Genomic DNA, 21,011 nt, shown 5'->3' with positions numbered 1-21,011 from the left:
GTTGATAGCCTGATAGGTTTTCCTTTGTATGTGATCTTTGTTCTCTCCCTCTAGCTGCTATTAAAAGTCTGTCTTTATCCTTCATCTTTGCCATTTTAATCATTATATGTCTTGATGTTGTCTTCCTTGGGTCCCTTGTGTTGGGAGATCTGTGTACCTCCATGGCTTAAGATACTATCTGCTTCCCCAGATTGAGGAAGTTTTCAGCAATTACCTCCTCAATGACACTTTCTACCCCTTTTTCTCTCTCTTCTTCTTCTGGTACCCCTATAATATGAATATTGTTCCATTTGGATTGGTCACACAGTTCTCTCAATATTCTTTCATTCTTAGAGATTCTTTTCTCTCTTTGTGCCTCAGCTTCTTTGTATTCCTCTTCTCTAATTTCTGTTCCATTTACCATCTCTTCTACTACAACTAATCTGCTTTTAAATCCCTCCATTGTATGTTTCATTTCAGATATGGAATTGCTTAATGATTGAATCTATGACTTAAATTCATTCCTGAGTTCTGAATATTTTTCTGTACCTCCATAAGGATGTTTATGATTTTTATTTGAACTCTTTTCAGGCAGATTGGTGAGTTCAGTTTCATTAGGCCCTTTTTCTGGGGTTTGTGAGATTTTGTTCTGAACCATGTTCTTTCGATATTTCATATTTCTGTGTAGTGCCCACTGGTGCCCAGAAGCTCCAGTCTCTGGAGCTGCTCAGCCCCTAGAATGAGGCTGAGGGGAGGAAAGATCTATCCTGATTCCCATCTGTGGTGCCTGTCTCAAGTGTCAGAGCCAGTGGGCCAAGCACACAGGTCTAAGCCTCTGTGCTTTGCATCTCTAGCTGTTGTAGGCTGAGCCTCCTTCTGGCTGGCGTGACGCCAGTGCAGTGATTGCCAGTTTGTGGACCAGTGTTGGCAGGCTAGGAGGAAGGCACAGCAGGCTGTATGTTACAGTGGGAGGCCTCAGAGCTGAGTAGGCAGCCAGGAGGATGGGGCACCTGAAACTCCTCAAAGTTCTTAACCAGCTGGGCAGAGTGTGTCCATACAATCTTGTTTGGCTCTCCCCTCCTCCATGAAGCAAGCTCCATGCAAACTCTGCTCTTTCAGCAGCCTTCTCACTGCTAGGAAGCCTCTCAAACCATTTGCCTTTCCCTTGTCCCAGAGTGGCCAGGTGTGTATCCCCTCCTCCACAGATGGCCACAATCTGCCTTTCAAGTACTCCACCTGAGCTCCCCAACATCCAGAGCACCACACAGTTTAGGTTTCTGCTCCCAAAGTAGACCTCCAGGGCTGGGTGTTCAGCAGTTCTAGGCTTCCATCCCCTCCCCTGCTCCATTTCTCTTCCTCCCGGCAGTGAGCGGGGGTGGGGGAAGGGCTTGGGTCTCGCCTGATAAAGGCTCTCTACTTTACACGGTGTTTTCGTGAGGTCTCCATGCAGTCTGATTCAGCCTTCTTTCTTGTTGCTGTTTTAGGGTTAGTTGTAGCAATTAACTATATTTTCATACTATTTGTGGTTTTGGGGGGAATTCTCTGTCTCAACTCTCATGCTGCCCTTTTAAATCTCTGAATATGTATTATTGATTCTTTCTTCAAAGTCAAGCCTCATCAAAGAATACTCTGCTTTTGGCGCCTTCCCTTTTACTTCTCCCATTCACTCCCACTCAATAATCTCACTATCTTCATTAATCAAAACATGTTCCTCTTCCTTGCCATCAATAGAGACTCCCCCAAATGATCCTTTCTGTCATGACCCTCATTGTCAGTCATCACACATCAAACCTGAGCTACACCCTTTCATGACCTTTTATAAATTTCATGACCTTATTCTCTCTCACTTAGATAATTACAGTTCTTTCAAATCACTTGTATCTCCCTAGCTTTATTCTGTTAATCTTACACATGGCTGTCAGAGTGAAGTCACTAAGATTCAAGTCATTCTGAATCAAATTCATATATTACTGATGATAAAACTAATGATAAAACTAATGATAAAAACTAAGTTCAGTTGCATGTTGTATATGGTCGTTTATTGGTTATTTCTGTCCTCTTTCTCTAAACATATATCCATACTTTTTCCTGAATTTAATCTGTTTGAACCATTCTAATCTTTTTTTGAAATGGTTTCTTAAATGTACAATACTGTCTGCTTCGTAATATTCCTTTTCTTTTCTATCATTTTCACCAGGAGAACACTTAAACCTATTTCCAGACTCTGGTGAAGCCTCTAGGAAATTTCTTTTATATTGTACAACCACATTCCTATTCACCATCATCCTGATGTAGTTAGGTAGTTAGAATTGACTGTGCTGTAATTGGTTATCTCCATCTCCTTCTCCATAGGGCAGATGGATAAAGATATATTGAATGAGTAAATGAATGAAGAACTGACTGATTTTCTTATTATAAAAAAAATCTGAAAGGATTTGAAGGTTGAAACTAGACATTTATGTAGTCCACTTTGACTGAAATCACGATTATATGAAAGGTAAGAGTAGTCATGGTGACATGAAACAACATTGTGGAATGAGCAAGAAAGATTAAGACTTTTTTAAAATACAGTGCTGTATAAGGGTTACTGAATCTAATTCTACATGGAGATTCTACATGGAAATGTAAAGAGAAAAAAAATTGAAGGGTAATTTGGAGGCATCAATGAGGAGTGGGAAAGTCACTTTCACACTTAATGGTACAAGAAGTATGAGAAAAAATATTATTATTGGAGAGATGTTTAGAGAAAATAGTATCTTTAGGAAAGGGACAAATTTCTGAGCAATAAAAGATAATATTCAAGGAATTTTGAGTATAAGAATGTTGTTGGTTATGTACCATAAGATCCAGAGGGCACATGAAATGATTTCAGTGATTGGGAGAAGGATGGGATCTGGTGGCATAAAAGGGGGAATCATGATCTGTGTTCATGTCCTGTTCTTTGGTGACTATTACACATAGGTGTAAAAGACACACTATTATAAGCCCTCATTATCTCAAAGTAAAAGGGGTTGTGAGATTGAACCATGGGTAAAAGGAATCATTTACTTCCTTTCCAAATCTCAGATTCCTCCTTTCTAACTTTGACAGCATAGATACACATCTAAATACAGAAAACCACTGTCCTCTTTCTGCTTTTGCGTGGCCCCAGATAAGCCATGTAACCTATGTAAACCTTAACTTCGTCAACATTTCAGTGACTAGACTAGTTGATGCTCAGTTATTATTTTCAAGAAAGATTTTTCTAAACACATTTTGAAGTTACTTTAATCTACAGTGTCCCTAAATAACACCGAATGTCTTTAAAATATGATTATTATTACAAAATAAAAATTGCTTATACATATTAGACACAATATGAGCCAGGCAATGCTTAGTGCTTTGTGTTGATTACCATTAAAACACTTCTATGAATCAACAGCTATTGTGATGATGTCTATTTTAGAGATGAAAAAATAAAGAGGGAAGAAAAATTTGCTGAATTCACTCAGCTATAAAAATTTGGAGGCAAAATTCAAATCTTGAGAGTTAACTCTGAATCATAACTTCTTAATACTGTGATTTACTAATGCTTTGATAGAAAATAACATGTCCAAAAAGTGTCATTTACTGAAATGTGATAAACATGTAGGTTTTGCTTGGTTGCAATTTACAAATTGAAATCAAATCTTGGTTATATTACATCCATTCTAGTCTCTTAATACACAGATAAATGTCTGATATTCTGATCAAATTATTGTAAATGAGCCTTGTTGTTAATAGTTATGGTGTCTCTACATTACACAAATTGGAAGAGAAACATGATATATGGTAGAATGTTTTCAATAGTTACTTGAGACAATTGAAACTATGATACACATGGAGTTTTATCTTGCCTATACTCACCATTTTATGGTTTAATTAAGGATTATTATTCTAATTCACATTTTTAAACATTTTTTCAAAGAAATATTAATGGCTCTAGAAGCCAGCCAAGAACAATATCCGAAAAGGTGAGTCCTACAGAAATACATAACAGCTTAGCTTTCTTTTCTTCTATTAACATTTTTATGTCTTTTCAGTCTTCAAATACTTCCAAGGATTATTATCTTTCACCTTTAGGAATAGATGCATCTCAGACAAACCTACTGCAAAGCAAATTTCTTCCCCCAAAAAAGTTCTCCATCACTGACTGCTCAAGGTGAGGAAAAAGTGAATTCCAAAAGAAAATGGTATGTATTTTTCAATAAAAGTTTAAAGAAGAATGTTCTCAAACTTTTGTATTTCCTAAAAAATCAAACTTTCAAAAAGAATTTATAGACATCAACATAAGACTTGTATCTTTTAATTGCTAAAAAAGACACATATCAAACAACTTATTTAATGTATAATAAATAACAACTACTAATACTTATATTAATATTATGACTCCTAATACTACTATTGAAATTCAAAAAGGAAGAAATACTTAACTTTGCCACATTAGAAAAGATCATTTCAGAATAAACAAGTTTCCTACTCATGTACATTTGATTGAATTAATTTTTCTTTCTTTTTTTTTCCTCATAGATCTTTAGTCCAGTGTCATCGGTCATCACTATTCTGTGACTGATGTCACAGAAATATTTTTTAAAAATGTTAATGACCTGCTATGTAAAATATTTATTCTTGCATGTTGTTTCTGCCATTGTCCCAATCTTTATTTTCCATCATATGCCTGATCTCCCATAAAAATAAAATTGTCCAAAATACAAGTGTCCCTTTATTCTATATTCATTAATCCCAGAATTTTTGTTTTAACTTTTATTTAATGAAATACACTAATAGAGCTAAGATAATTCTCTGACTTCACCAAAACTTTTCCTTACCTGATCTATTAACTCTAATTTAAATAAAGCTTTAGAGTGATGTTTCTGAACTGCTATAGCAAAATAATAAAATAATTCATTAAATAAAACAATTTTTAAATGATATAAAATAAGTATATAATATTAAGGATGCTAGTTGCTTCTCATGCAGCAGTGGTTTTCAAATATGCAGTATAGAGGAACCATATAAATTGGAAATGTGTTGCTATATGACTTTTATGTGCCCCTTTCCTCCAACTGAGGACTTCTATTGTAAAGTGTGTTGCTTATTATTGTGAAAACTTCTCCCTTTTGGACTACACAATTTAAATTTTAATTCCCTATGGGTCACAGTGTTATACAGTGTACTTTGTGGTATAAATTCATTCTTTTTCCTGAAGTTTTGGTAGTGTGATTTTAATAAAAGTGATTAAATGACCAAATCATCTTATTTATTCAATATAAATTTACCTAGAGAAAATAATTTTAAAGATACAGAATATTTTGTGATATACTCATGTGGCACTGAAAATGTAGCCTTCTGTCTATGAAAGCGCATGGAATTTATTTCCATAAACACTTGAGAAAATGTTGTTACAATTCACTTGCTAAAATTTATAAACAAGGATGATTGATTTCTAGTACCTTGAGAAAAAGAATATCTGCTACTGTTTTCCAGTGAGAACCAAACCAGAGACAAATTAATGAGCATATGAAATGGAAAAGTACAATTACATAAGGAATAAAATAGTCTTGCAAATCAATACCAGGATTCGAACATTTTGACAAATATTGGACAACATGAACTACAGATGGAATCATGTCATAATTATTACATTTGGGTTATAGAATTGAAGTGGATCTGGAAATATACAGAGTCCCCCTTGAATTAAACCAAGAGTGGCCTTGGGATTAAAAGTTTGGGGAGTTTACCCTCTGTTTTTATACATAAATATTTTTAAAATTATATGAAACCCTCTGAACTAGTGGTTCTCAGCCAGGGACAGTTATGGCCCTCAGAGGACATTTAGCAATGTCTGAAGAAATTTTTGGTTGTCATAATTGGGATTGGAGGTGCTATGGGCATCTAGTGGGAAGAGGTCAGGGATACAGCTAAACAACTTGCAATGTAAAGGACCGTGACCTACAACAAACAATCATCAATAATAACTCCAATGTTGAAAAAACATGCTCTAAACATTTTACCTACTAATATTGCTAAATAGGTAAATAATTGGACCAGTAATAACTTGCTTTAGTCCACAAATAAAGATAACTATTCCTTTCCATCCTTAATAATACTTATCTTTCTTTTTTAATACTAGCCATTCTAATAGGTGTGAGGTGATGTCTGATTACAGTTTTTATTCCTATTTCTCTGATGATTAGTGGATACTGAACACCTTTTCATATGTCTATTTACCATTTAAATGTTTGTAGAAAAGTCTATTCTGATCATTTGACCCATTCTAACATTTTTTTTTTTTTTTTTTGCTTTTGAGTTGCTAGCATCCCTTGTATAGTTTGGATATTAACAATTTATCAGATATGTGGTTTTTCTCTCACCTAAGTATTTTCTTCCAGTGTGTAGGTTGACTTTTCATTTTGTCGACTGTTTCCTTTATGCAGTAGCTTTTAAATTTTGTTGTCATTTCACTTGCCTATTTTTGCTTTCTTTTGCCTGTACTTTCAGTGTCACATGGAATAAATCACTGCCAGGACCAATGTGAAGAAGCATTGGCCCTGTGTTTTATTTTAGTTTTATGGTTTTAGGTCTTACGTTCAAGTCTATAATCCATTTTGAGTTAATTTTTGTGTATGACATAAGATCATTTCAATTTCATTCTTTTGCCTATGGATATCCAGTTTCCTAACACCACTTGTTCAAGAGACTTTCCATTATATATTCTTGCAACCCTTTTTCAAGGTCAGTTGACTACAGATGTGGCTTTATTTACAGACCTTTTATGGTGTTCCATTGGTTTATATTGTAGGATCTGAAAAATCAAAAGTTAGCATAAGTACAGCCATCTTAAAGGCTTAAACACCACCCCCTAACCTACAAGAAGGAAAATCATTAGAATCTTGAAAAACAAGTTAGTCAGCCAGTGTCAATTGTAGTGACCTTCAGTTAGTCAACCGTAAATAAGTTAATCATGCATACCTAGCTTATCTTGCTAGAACCACCCTAGATATTCCAAAAGTGATCTCATCTAACCAGACCCCAGGATGTGGCGCCAGCCAAAGATTTATGAGCCCATAGAAAAAAACCTGTATTGTAATTGTAAAAAATTTTGCCCCTTTGAAAATGCTGTAAAACCTTCTGGCTTTGTGTGCTCAGAGTCCTTGTTGAGACCCGCTGTGTCGGGCTAACTTGGACCCCAGCTAGCTGGTTCCTGAATAAATTCCTCTTGCTTATTGCATCAAGAGACGCCTTTCGTGAGTGATTTGGGGCAGCGTCCTCCTTTGGGAGAATCCAACAATATGTCTGTTTTTATGGCAGCACCAAGCTGTTTTGATTGCTGTATCTTTGTAATATATTTTGATATCAGGAAATGTGATAGAGTTTTTTATGTTTGTTTTAGGTATTTTTCCATAAAATTGTTTTTGTTATTTGAGGTCTTTAATGTTTCTATATGAATGTTAGGATTTTTTTGTGTGTGTGTGTGATTTTGATAGGAATTTTATTGAATCTATAGATTACTTTGGGTGGTATGGACATTTTAACACCATTAATTCTTTCAATGCAAGGACAAGGGATATCTTTCCATTTAAATGTGTCTCCTTTAATTTATTTCATCAATTTTTAAAAATATGTTTGGATATTCTGGATCTCTTGCATTACCACAAATTTTAGAATTTTGACATTATTTGGGGGAAAAACACTATGGATTTGACTGGGAATTTGTTGAATGTGTTGATCAAATTGATAATATTGCCATCTTAACAATCTTGAGTTTTCCAATAAATAATAGAAGCACATTTCTTATTTTGATATTTCACAATATGTATATGGAAAGGTTTGCTTTTTTTTTTGTTTTGTTTTGTTTCCTTTATCATTTTGTTCAGAGCAGAGGTCTTCTAATAGTTTGTCAAATTGGTCTTAAAATATTTTCTGTATTTTTAATTTTATTGTAAATATATTGGTTTTTGAAGTCCATTTTGAACTTATTTATTGTTGATAGAAATACAATTGTTTATATAAACATGTATACAGCAACCATTCTAAATTGAATATTAAGTCATTTTTTTAAAAGATTGCTTAAAATTTTCTACATATGGAGTCACATTGTCTATAAACACAATTTTATTCTATCCTTAAAAATCTATACGCCTTTTATCTTTCCCCCATCGTATTGCACTAAAATCTTCAGTACAGTGATCAGAGTTGTCATACTTACTTTGTTCTTGCTCATAGGGAAAAGTGTTCTGTTTTCCATTGATATATGAGACTAGTTACAGTTTATTTCATAGGTGACATTTACCAGCTTGAAGTAATTTCCTTTATTCTTTAGAGATTTCTTTTTAAATCATAAGTGAATTTTGAATTTTATTACATGACTTTCTTGAATATTAAACTGACCTTAACTTCCTTGGAAAAACCCGATTTATCATACCTTTTTGAGATACTGTAACAATAGATTTGCTAATATGTTGGTAAGCATTTTTGCTTCTATGTTTGTGATGATACACACATACAATATTTTTCTTTGGGGAGAAGGTTATGTTTAAGTCGTTTAAACATTAGTGTCATGTTGATCCAGAAAATGAGCTACGCAGTGTTGCTCTACTTCTCTTTTTCCTGAGAAAAAGATAAGACCGTAATTATTTCCCTCTTTAGGTTGTGATGGAATTTACCTGCAAAGAATCTATGTTTGGGATTTTCTTTGTAGGGTGTTTGTTTATTTCAAATATGATTTATTAAATAAGTGTCAGGTTTTCCGATTTTTAATTTCTTCTTGTATTCCTTTTGGTAATTTGGGCTTTTCAATAAGTAGGTACATTTCATCTCGATGTAAATTTATTGACATAACTTTATAGTCTTTCTTAATTATCATTTTAATGTATATAAGATCCATGGTGATGTCCCTCATTCATTTCAGTTACTACTAAGCTCTATTTTCACTTATATTTTCAGTAATGTAGATATGTTTAGTAATTTGAGTATTTTTCAAAGAACTTTTAGTTTCATTGATTTTCCCCATTTTTTTAGTAAAATTCCATTTTTTTTAAAGCTCCAGTCTACTTAGTACATATTGTCTGGTGTTTGCTTTTATGTTTGAAATATACTTTTTTCAAATATAGAACATCATATTCACATTTTTTTCATTCAACACTTTCAAAATTTAATTCCATTGTCTTCTTACATTCTTCCTTTGCTATGACAGAATGTAGCTTTTCTGTTGTTTATGTCTATTTTAAATTTTCTTTTCATTATCAATGGTTTTCAATAACTTGATTATGATGACCCTTGATGTAGTTATTCTCACATTTATTTTTAAACTTCATGAAACTCATTTTTTATATTTTAATGTATTTATATATAATTTTCCTAATATATTTTTATTAAAATTATGCTATTTTTAGCTATTGTTTATTTCAAATATTTTCCTGCTCCACCTTTTTCCCTGAGTAAAGTTATATGTATAGCAGACTGTCTTCTATATTCTTAGAGGTCACTAAAATGTGCTATTTTATTTAATTCTATTTTCTGAGCTGCACTTTGCAGTATTTTTACATTAACTAGGAAAAGACATGAATTCACAAGTCTTTAATTTTATAATGTCTAATCCCCTGTTAAAGATTCACAAATAATGGATTTTTCATTTCAGTTATTTTATTTACCATTGCTAAAAAAATCAAGTTGTTTCTTTGCTTTCTATTTCTTTCTTCATTATATTCATGTTACTGTGATTCTTGAATATCAATTTGATCTTATTTGCCACTTTTGATTCTATTTTTAATTCAATTTCTTCTTATTTTGGTTCAAATTTTTCTACATGAAAAGTCTAATAAGTTTTGAATGGATAATGGATATTGTGAATGCTATATTGTTAAACAAGTAAGCTTTCTTGTTTGTCTTTAAAAGTGTTGAGTTTTGTTCACTCAGACAATTAACTTGTCGATCACCTGATTCTTCTTGCGGTTGTTTTTTTAACATTCTTAGTTTAAATCTAGAGTAGAGATTTTACTACAGGGCTTTTGTAGCCCTGTTACCAAGAAATGGCATGTCTGCTCTTTCTGTTGAGTGTATCAATTGTTCAATGTGGTCTTTCTACCCTAGTTAGAATGTGAACATCACTCAGTCATGTGTGAGCCCTGGCGGATCTTTTGCTTCCAGTTTCTTGGTAGTTACTGATTTCCCAGTTGTCCTCTTGGCGTCTTATTGGATTCTTTCCCCAAGCACGTGTAGCTTCACATTCAGCCAAAGATTCAAAAGGATGCTTATGCATCTTTCTGCAGCCATTTCTCTGAAACTTTACATAAAATTATTTCCATTATTATGCCCCAAAACTTCCAGCCACTTCTTCCGCCCTTCTCTGAAGTACAATCTCTTCTTGCCTCTATAAGGCTTCCATGTCTGCTAAGCTCTTTCCTGCCTTATGTTCTTGAAAGTTTTTCCAGAGAGAAGGCCAGGTTGATTGTCAGGTTCACCTTGCTTGTTTTTCTCCTTCAGTCTTGTTCTGCTTTTTTTTTTCATTTCTGAAAGTGTCCTATATATTTTGTCCAATTTTCTAATTTTTCTTTTTTGTTTCAATGTCTGGTTTCAGTTTCTCCATCATGAAAAAACTCCAGGACATATATTTTAAAATATAAAGAAACTAAGGTAATGTTATGTAGAAGCTGTGCTAAGTTATTTGAAATATCATCTCATTTTATTCTGGAAAACACCCTAAGAAAGTCTTTCATTCCCATCTCTTCAAATGACGGGGAGAGAAAAAGAAGAGAGAGATATACATTCCATCAGCTCTGGAGCAGGGAGATGTGTATGCCCAACTCACTGTATCATTGCTGGGGTATGCTGTTTATCGATTGACTCACAAAGAATTCTGGCAATAATAGTTTGAAAGAAAGGCAACCTGTTCCAAAATAGAAGTTTTATCTATCTGTAGTATAAAGCTTCTGACATTGCTTCTTAGTATCAGAGAAAACTTGATAATATGACAAGCTGGTAATATTTTGGAAATAAAATATGTGATAGTTGGCAATATGTGCTAACTATAGTTCGAACATTATGAAACATAACCAGAATGGATGAAGTGTCTGTTTTGCATTATCATAAATTGCTACATATTTATATAGGGAAAAATACTCAGGTATTTTAACTATGAAAAGAGGAAGAGAAATTAAATGTTTTCATGGTGTCTTAGGTTGTTAAGAGACACAAATATATCACCTCCTGTTGTGTGGTAAATGTAGATACCACTTGAGCACAGCAGTCACAAGAGAACCTGTTTTATTGTGAAACTGAATGTTGTCCAGAACAGTAGGTAAAAAACTCAACTCTGCTAACCCCCGAGGTGTTAAAAGTGAAATGAGAGTTTCATTACTAGTTTAGAAAAGCATAAAAGATAGGCAATTTATGAGCTCTCTGGAGGTGTTTGTATTCCAAAAAGATTCCATAAAAACTATGATAATGGCTGAGAAATGACAAAAACACTTATGGATATTTTTTGCTGTAAATACATGTGTAGTATTATCATTACAGTTTGGAGGAATAAATCAGCCTGTGAAAGTACCCAAGGTGAGCAGTTGTTACCAATTTTAATTTTTCTCATTAAACTCCCATTTTTTATTGTTTATGTGTTAAAATATCCCTTCTTACAACTCTCATGTTTTAACACATTTTGCATCTTTAAAGTAAAAATTCACTGCAACTCAATTCTTGGGAAGGAGATTTTAATTTTTATGGAAGAGAAATAAAATAAACTCTTTAGTAAAAAAAAAATTACCGACAAGTTGTGTTATTCTTCTATTTTTCCTAAGTGGTCAATATAATTTCAGTGGGAAACAATTTATTTGGCCGCATAAAGGAGGCACACAAAATCGATTAGCTGTTTTGCAATGGCCTTTGTGCTTTGAAAACGTCAATAAGTGACCATTTTAGACACTGGCATGAGAAACCACAAGGCTGTTTCATTTGCTTGTGTGTCTAGTTGCTGCTTGAACAGCTGGAGTGTCTTTTAGTGATTCTCTTTTTCCTAAGATAGCATAGCAGTGCAATCTCATTTTCTGGGCCTGATTCAAATAATCATGCTTCAGTTTCACTAAAACTAATAATTGGGTTACATAGATTAGGCAACTACTGGTACCCAAGCAGTACATTCATAGAAGAAACAATCATAGCCCCCAGTTTCCCAGATGTGTGCATACTTGCCCTGCTGTGCGGTACCGTTAACTTCTTTGTCATTTAAGTCTACCTTGATTTCATTCATTCTTGAAAATGAGGTGCTTTGGAATTAGGAATTTTAAGCAGGAATGTGGCGAATTAGAATTTTGTGCTTGAGAAATATATTTCTGATTTTGCCTTTCTAGGTTCTTTCTTCAGTGAAGTAAATGCTTTTAATCAGGTCTTATGTTTAGCATAATGAGCTCTGAATAAGGCCCCCTGGTCAGATGACATCATTGCAAGTGAAAGAGATGTGACTTTCATTTTTAGTTCCACTGGAACTTGCTTGGTGACCTTGAATGAGCTACTTAACCTCTCATTGACTTATTTTTATTACCTGCAAATTGGATATAATAAGTTCAGCCTCCCTCATGATGGTACTGAAGGATAGTTAACATAATGTTTTAAAAATGCCCTAGGCCCCTGAGGAACCATGCTCTAAAACAGCAATGGCATTGAAAATCAGACCCTAGACCACCTTTGCAAATTTTCAATTGCATCATTTATGCATATTGTCATGTCTACCTCTGGCCCTTCAGATTGATCTTAGTCCATTTTAACCTTAAAAGCATCTCTTAAATATTCTTGGTCCATTTAAAATCACCTTTCAGTGAAACATGTAGTTTTATGATAAGTGATTTGCCAACCCTAGAGAAATTAAAGATTTTTATAAAAAATAGCCAAGTCTAGAGACTTTGAAGAAATGTTAAGCTTTGAATTAAAAAAAGCTGAAGCAAACTGATAAAATTATTTGAATTTCAGGGACTATATGGTAGACAGTAATAAACTCTTCCTTCCATGGTTTGCTGTTGAAAACTTTCACCTTCAACTATTTCAGTTAGTAGTTGAAAGCATTTGTTCACCCTGAATTTTACTCATAGCATGCCTTTAATGATAGCTCAATTTCCTTGTGTTTACCCTGCATTTAGTATAATTTATTTTCTTATTTGCACCATTGTCAAATTTTTTACTTATCAAAGGTGCTAAGAAAATTCTCCTACCATGACATCTTTACAGATCAGAATTATGTCTATTTACTTTCTGTTGCCTAAAGATAATGTTTCTCTAGTTTTAGCATCAAATTCACTGAAAACAGTGACAGAATCAACCAGAGCTCTTTAATTTTCTACTTGCTTTGTTCTCATTCTCTACATTCAGAATCCAAAGAGCACCACTTTTATCTCTTGTGTTTTTTTTTTTTTTTTTGAGAGGGCATCTCTCATATTTATTGATCGAATGGTTGTTAACAACAATAAAATTCTGTATAGGGGACTCAATGCACAATCATTAATCAACTCCAAGCCTAATTCTCAACAGTCTCCAATCTTCTGAAGCATAACGAACAAGTTCTTACAATGGTGAACAAGTTCTTATATAGTGAATAAGTTCTTACATGGTGAACAGTGTGGTCATGGGAAAAAAACAGTGAGTCTGCACCATTTTCTAGCCAAGTAGATTGCATGAGTTAATTTGTTCAGTTACAGTGAAGACAGTTGGAATGGTTTATAGTTACTATTTGGAAATTGTAGTAATGATCTGTTTGTATGAACTTGCCTGGTCTAATTCTTTTTAAAAATCAGATAAAGCAATCTATACCCTTTGCTCAGATCAATTTTTGGTTACTTCTCTAAATCAAATTCATCCCACAAATTACCATGCTTGAACATATTCTAGAGAATGCCCTGAGAGATCTGAAAACAATGTTCAAAGAAGGATTTATAAGTATTATTTTGAATAATTATGAGGAGTTCCTTATTATGGACATTTACATTAAAACTATAAAGGACTTTAGCTTGGGAGATACATGATTGAGAGATATAAAGTTTGAGGCCTGTAGTATATTTCTTTTGGTTCCATTTAATCTGGAAACATTCCCCTAACCGTTTGTTATGCAAGTTCAGGTATCCTCTGTGGAGCATAAAGAAGGCTGTCACAAGCATTAGGTACCCATAGAAGATCTTTTACATGGCAAATGTTGGAGGAAAATGGTCCTCACTACACAGCATTATACACTTCTGGGAAGTAGCAAGTTAGGAGAAATGTTGGATAAAGCAGAGAGAGAGAGAGAATTTTATGCAGATAAAAAGCTGATTTTTGGAAGTTTTAGTCCAACAAATGGTGATGTCATACATGGTGTGTAGAATAGAACAGGGCAATAGCCAGTAAGTGAATAATACCAAACTGTCCAGAACATGATATCATTGGTTCAAAGAGCTTATATAAGAATACTAGTTATAATCTTGAGTGTAAATTTATCCTACAACAAAAATCCCCTGCCACCTACTTGGTGACTACATCCCACACTCTTGCAACTTTTACTGCAATTATGATAAAATAAATAGAATAGTATAAAATTAATGTCTTGATCATCATTTGGAAGGTTCTATGATTCATGACAAACTTTTGGTATACAAGTTCAGATTTAGATAAGACTACCTCTTAGCTAAAAGGAGAAAGCTGAAGGATTTAGGCAAGTTCAATGAGCATACACAATAGATTCTACCCATTTTTTTGTTCCTCTGAGATTCACAGGGTTTTGAAAATCCATTTATTAGTTGGGTTGCTTTAAATTACCAGTCTGAGAAAAACAGTTTCAAAGAGCTCACAAAGAAAGGAATGTATTATAGTTCACAGCAGGAAAACAGAAGGAAAGGTGGTTCTTCAGCTTAAAGATGACATCATGGACCTGAGTTTTTATTTGTTTATTCAACAAATAATTACCGAACACTTAATATATCTCAGGCCCTGTTCTAGGCACTGAGGTTTTCAGTATGCTACACTAAAAGTGTCTTCAAATTCTTTGACATTCCTTCCCAAGTGAGATGGAGTCTAGTTTCTCTAAATTTGAGTTTTGGCTGGCCTTACTGTCTTGCTCTGTCACAAGATCATAACAGAAGTGTTATTTTGGTACTACAAAGAAAATGTGAAAATGCCGGCAGCTTCCACCCATGGTTCTTTGAGTACTCATTCTTAGCACAGTTACTCTCGGAACCCATCTTCCACACTCTGAGATGTCTGAGCCATGTGGAGAAGGTACTTGGAAGCATTCCATATAGTAATCCACACGGAGCCTTCAGAGAACGTTCAGCAACATGAATTTTTAGTTGACTCCAATCCCACCTGTCTTTTGACTACAACCATATGTATGTAAGAGGCCCCTAGAGAAAACCACCATTTAAGCCCAAACATCCCATAAAACTGTTGGCAATAGCCATAAAATATTCTTTCACTTACTAAGTTTTGGGTTTGCGTGTCATGTTATCATAACCATGTAAGAAGCAATGAACAACACAGATAAAAATCCACTCCAAACACTCATTGAGGTTACATTTCTCACAGGCAAGGCAGAACACATGCAGGCTATATAAATGTTATATATTTTAAAAGGCTAGGCAAACAAGTCATAAGAAAGTGCGGGAGAAAAAAGATTGAGATCTTTGCCCTGATATTCATAAGCGTGTGGGCTTGTTCTCATGACGCAAGAGAGCACCCAGCAATACAGCCTAACAAGCCAACTCCAGGAGAGAAACTATTCCTCCTATTTCTTCCAAAAATTAAATTAATAATTTTCCCAGAAAAACTCCCAGCATATTATTCCTCTTATCTTATTTGACACAACTGAGTCACATACCCAAACAAGCTCACCACGAGCAATGATGGTTAGGCCAATAGGGAAAAAACTAACTCTGGAAGTCGGGCTGAGTATTGGTTTTACTTATTATTTGAAAGCCACACCCATGTAGGGGCAAAGAATGTCTTAGAGGAAGGCTGACTATACTTTATCTTCAGGAATTTGAACTAGAATTCTTCTAACAGCTGTAGTCAACTTAAATGATCAAATAAATTTAATAAAGTTGAAATATACAGGAAGGAGACAAGCATTATCAAATATTAACCACATGGAATTAAATACTGGTTATTATTAACTTATACACATGCATTCATACATGCATGTGTACATACTGCAGGAGAGTTTTAACTACTTTTACAGACTCATGAAGAAAGCAAATATATAAATAGTCTCATTTGATATCCAAATAAGGTTTGAGAAGTTAGAAAAAAATCTCACTATTAACATAGTAAATCTATTCAAGGAAAGATTTGTGTAAAGGAATTCTTTTTTTTAATTTAAAAAGTATAGTAATGAAAAAAAGAGAGAGGCAAAAATAAGGAGAGACAGAACATGTTTTTTTTTTACAAAAGACATGTTAACATTCAAGGCATCAAAGAATAAAATTAGTACAATTCCTCAAAAAAAATTCAACAATGCTTCTAATTTGGAGTAGTCTAGTACTTCTATATGAAATGCAAATCAGACATGTAATAACATGAAAAAGAGAAATTTCAGATTCTGAAGAAAATGGACAATGAGTATTTTAAGAATATTCTGCCTGAATCTTTTGCTTTTGGAATACAATGTGTTCACATGAGTGTTGAAACAAACATGGTGAAGTTTTGTTGATTATAACCCAGGATGAGGAAGGGCTTTTAAGAGAATAAAAAATTCATAATTGTGAAAATAAAAAAAGAAAAAATCAAAACTTTTGCAAGCTACTCTTTGTAATATTAAAACATCACAAAACTGTTTTGATTCCAGATTGGAGTAGATTTATCTTTTAAATAAATCCTTATCACTTAGATTTTATCCTACTTTAAAAAACAGGAATACATGTTGTAGAAATTTAAATTTATATTCTTCTTAAAAATCATTGAAATCACAAATGCTATATAAACTGTTTTAGATGCATGACTATTATGTATACCAATAACCATGTATTCTAGATCATTTCTCCACAAGCCCTCAGTTTATATAATTTGTATGTAATGACCAACTAAGTCCATAATGTAAAGTATTTGATCGTCATCCTCTGTAGAGGTAATTAATTTGTGTAGGGAAGATTCAGTTAAAATTGAATTAGGCAATTTGCTTATATTGACTTTCTTGTAAATATAGGCTCTATTGGAAAGACACCTGATATCTCAAGTATGCATGTGATGCTGCCATAGGCTTACCATTATGACTTATCAAGGATCTTAGGCTTTGCAATCACTGTTCTCATAAAAGCTTAATTAAAATTCTGAAAACAACTGCAAATTCTGGAGTCACTGTCAGAATGCTTAATTATTCTACATTATTATCAATTGGAAAAAAATGAAATATGGAATTTCTATGTATTATTAAATTCTTAGCCTGTATTGCAAACATGGCCTAAATTTAATAATCATCTCAAAAAAATATTATTGGTTAATTTTCATGGCATTAATCTGACTTCAAAAAAAACTGTATATGGATCAAATATACTACAATATACATTGTATCACACATCTACTTTTACCAATCACAGATTATAATGAAAGTCATTTAATATATGACTATTTTTTAATGATAAGTAATTTACCTCATTTGAAACACTGTAATCAATAATAAGCATCATAAATGATATTAACTTTATCTTATTTCCTATTCACACTCACCTGCTCAATACTTGTAATTCACAGTTTTCCTTTGTGAATTCAGTTGTTGAGATTTATACCTATGTTGATTCAACCTAATTTATAATATCTATTCTGTTTGCCATTTATAAACATTTAATTTCTAAACATTTAAGATGTGTCACTTTCTTATTTAACTTCTCTATAGTTTCTATATCCTTAATTTATACAACCAAAAGATGGCAGTGCTTCATCAAATATTCTTTTGCTATAGGCCTTAATATTTATTTTCATGATAGTCAAAATCTACTGGGTGCAGTTTTTACATTTTAAAGTAAAACTACATTCAATATTAACAGCTCTCCAAAAAATATTTAAAATTTTAATTTCAAAATCATTTCCTTTAAAAATATTTAAAAAATCAAAGTACTGCAATAAAGTCAAATACAGTGTACTCTGAGAGCATATTTTAAATACGCCTCTCTAGCACATCTCCTAGCTTTATTTGAAGAGTTGTATATAAATCTCACTGAAGACAGATCTGTGAAGACTTGTGGAGATACCTTTCTGTTAATACAATGATCTTGATTTCATTTCAAAGAACTTGAAGCCTATTTATGATTTCTTATGTGCCAAAGTGAGACTGGATCTTAAAATTATCTGTTAGCTCAAGAATTTGACTCCAGCTTTAACAAAGGAAAACACCCAAGTATTTCTAGTTAATACACCATCAATATGAGGGAATGAAATTATTATGTTTAAATGTAGCATAGCAATTCTGAAACTCCATCGAATTTTTGTGGAATGCTAATTAAATGAACTTTTTGATTTTTTTCCTTCCTGCGTGTTGTACTAAATGGTAGTTGTGAGTTTTTATCCTTACTTCTAACCAAAATCCCACAATACTCTATTTTAATGTATTTTAATACTTTTTAAAGCAAGGTATTATACATCAGAGATGATTTCAACTCCCCACAACTATATCTAATTTTTAAACAATTTCTAATTCTGCCTCTAGCAAGAACATTTGTCAATACTTATTACTCTGTTATTTAGTCTCAAAGGTAAAACTCCAAATATTATGTGTATTTTCCAATCTGCTTACACAGGAAGACAGCCTTAGCATTCCTCTCAACTTGACTAAACATTAGACAGGTTTCTTCATGGCTATAGGCCTCTGACCTCCCTCAGAACATTTACTTTAGAAAAGTTGCCATTGTAAACACTTTCTCTGTTCCTTTGAGATGTAAGTCTCCCAACCACTTGGCAGTTTTGTTTTTCTCAGGGACCAGGAGACATCCCTTTACAATGTAATCATTAAGAAAGGGCTGCAACTCCCAGTCTCTGTGGGTGGGGAAAAATCAAACTTGGATAAGTGCCACTTAGCAAACACTCTTGGTCTAATCACACTGCCCAACCCTTCCCTCAGTGTCCCTTGGTACTTCCCACTAGCTCACCCCAGTGCTTAAAAAACTCCCCTGCCTTTTGCTTTAGCAGAATGGAGTTCAATCCCTCTCCCCAACTGCAGTAATCTTGACCTGTATTGCAACATTTTTGAATAAAATCTTAACTCCATTTGGTGCAATATTTCTTTGACATAGTGTTCTATTGCTCAAATTACTGAAAGAAAACATGTCACAAAAGAATACCCCTGGTTCTGTTTATACAAGATGTGTTTGAGATGGAGGGAATTAGAGCTCATCTTTTCCTTTTGTTGTCATTTTTTTTCTTTATATAAAATAAAGGCAATGTTGCTTAGTGTGAATAATTTCAGGGGAATATTAAGGAAGGGCCTTGGGGCTCCAGGCATTGGTATCCATTTACTTCATTTCCCCACTTCTGTCATTTCATGGAATCACCTTTCATAAAAAGTCAAGGTAAAGACTGGAAAATTGTATTACATAAACAAAATCTGTCCTAAATGTAGGTAAGTGCAGTGATGGGAAGGGTGTTACAGCAACAGGCCAACATTAACAGGAGTGCATTCTGGGAGAAGTCACCCCAGAGCCAGGACAAGTGAGGCCCAGCAAAACGAGGGACTCTGAAACTGGAGCTGCTGCGTTATCTCCCATTTACCCTTTCTTGAAATGCAGCCTCTTGAAACCATGGTAGATTTAGGAGGTAAAGTAAACTGCTCAGAAAATGAGCAGATTTCAGAGGACACAGAAGAGAGTTGTGAAATAAAACAATTATAAAAATCCACGTTAATCACTGTTTTTTTCTGCTTATTCTTTTGATTATCATCATAGTCAATGACTATATCCTGTAATGGAGGTCAGTTCTGGGAACAGATGTGAGTTGATTTGAACTTTAACCGGAGATAACTGAACAGAACAATTAATGGATATGTATATAAATCTGTGTTTACATATACATATATATATTTATTTATTTATATTACTTATATGTATGTATATATGCATATACATGTATGTTATATGTAATGTAAATTATTTGTCACCTGTCCCCTATAAAAGAGCACATGAGGAGCACTATGCTTCTGTTTTACCTCATCTCCCCTTTTTCTTAAATTTAATCATAGTTGACACTTGGAATAATGAAAAATAGGACAAAGATGAGCAAACAGAGTTTTGGTTTTTTGTTGTTTTTTTTTTTTCAAGAGACTTTGATGGGAAGGTATGGGCAGAGAATGGATGAAGTAGGAACAAAAATCATCAATTCATATTACTGAACATAGAGATAAGGCCCCAAACTGAGTCACTTATGCAAAGCCTATATCACTTATATCACCACCCCTGACACTTACTTATACTTTGACCTCTCCCAGAAATAGAATCTTTAATCAATTAGTCAGGAATTACCTTGTTATTACTAGTGAGGGAATCTGCCTGATAAGCCCGTACCATCCCCTAAGGAAAAGTGACCCCACTACAACCATTCCTCTTTTTGCTAGTATGACTTCCTTGTCCCTGTGTTCTCTGCCTGTAAGTCTATCCCTTTGTACAGCACCTGGGAGCTCTTATTTGCTAGATGGGGTGCTGCCCAGTTCAAAAGTCACTGAGAAAGCCAATACAATCTTTAAAATCTACTCAGTTGAATTTTGTTTTTTAACTTGAAACACAAATATGGGTCCTTTAAGCAACGAAGTGCTCTTTAGAAGTACTCATTTCTATTTGTTTAAAGCAACTTCTTTCCATACCAAACCTTTTTGAGTTCATTTTATAAAGTAATTACAATATCTAATATCAAAAAAGTAGTAAACTGTGGCTCAGAGTGTTTGCATATCTTTGAAAAGGGGGAGAAATACGTAAGTACCTGAAATCACATTTGAGGTGAAATCTCTGACTGCACCCTCACCAGGCTTCTAACTCCACTCTATTTCCCTCAAAGTCACAACACTAAAGTCATACTTGGCATTTCTC

Source organism: Manis javanica, chromosome 5 (assembly GCF_040802235.1).
Source record: "Manis javanica isolate MJ-LG chromosome 5, MJ_LKY, whole genome shotgun sequence".
In the NCBI taxonomy this organism is placed as follows: domain Eukaryota; kingdom Metazoa; phylum Chordata; class Mammalia; order Pholidota; family Manidae; genus Manis; species Manis javanica.
This window is presented reverse-complemented; position numbering follows the sequence as displayed.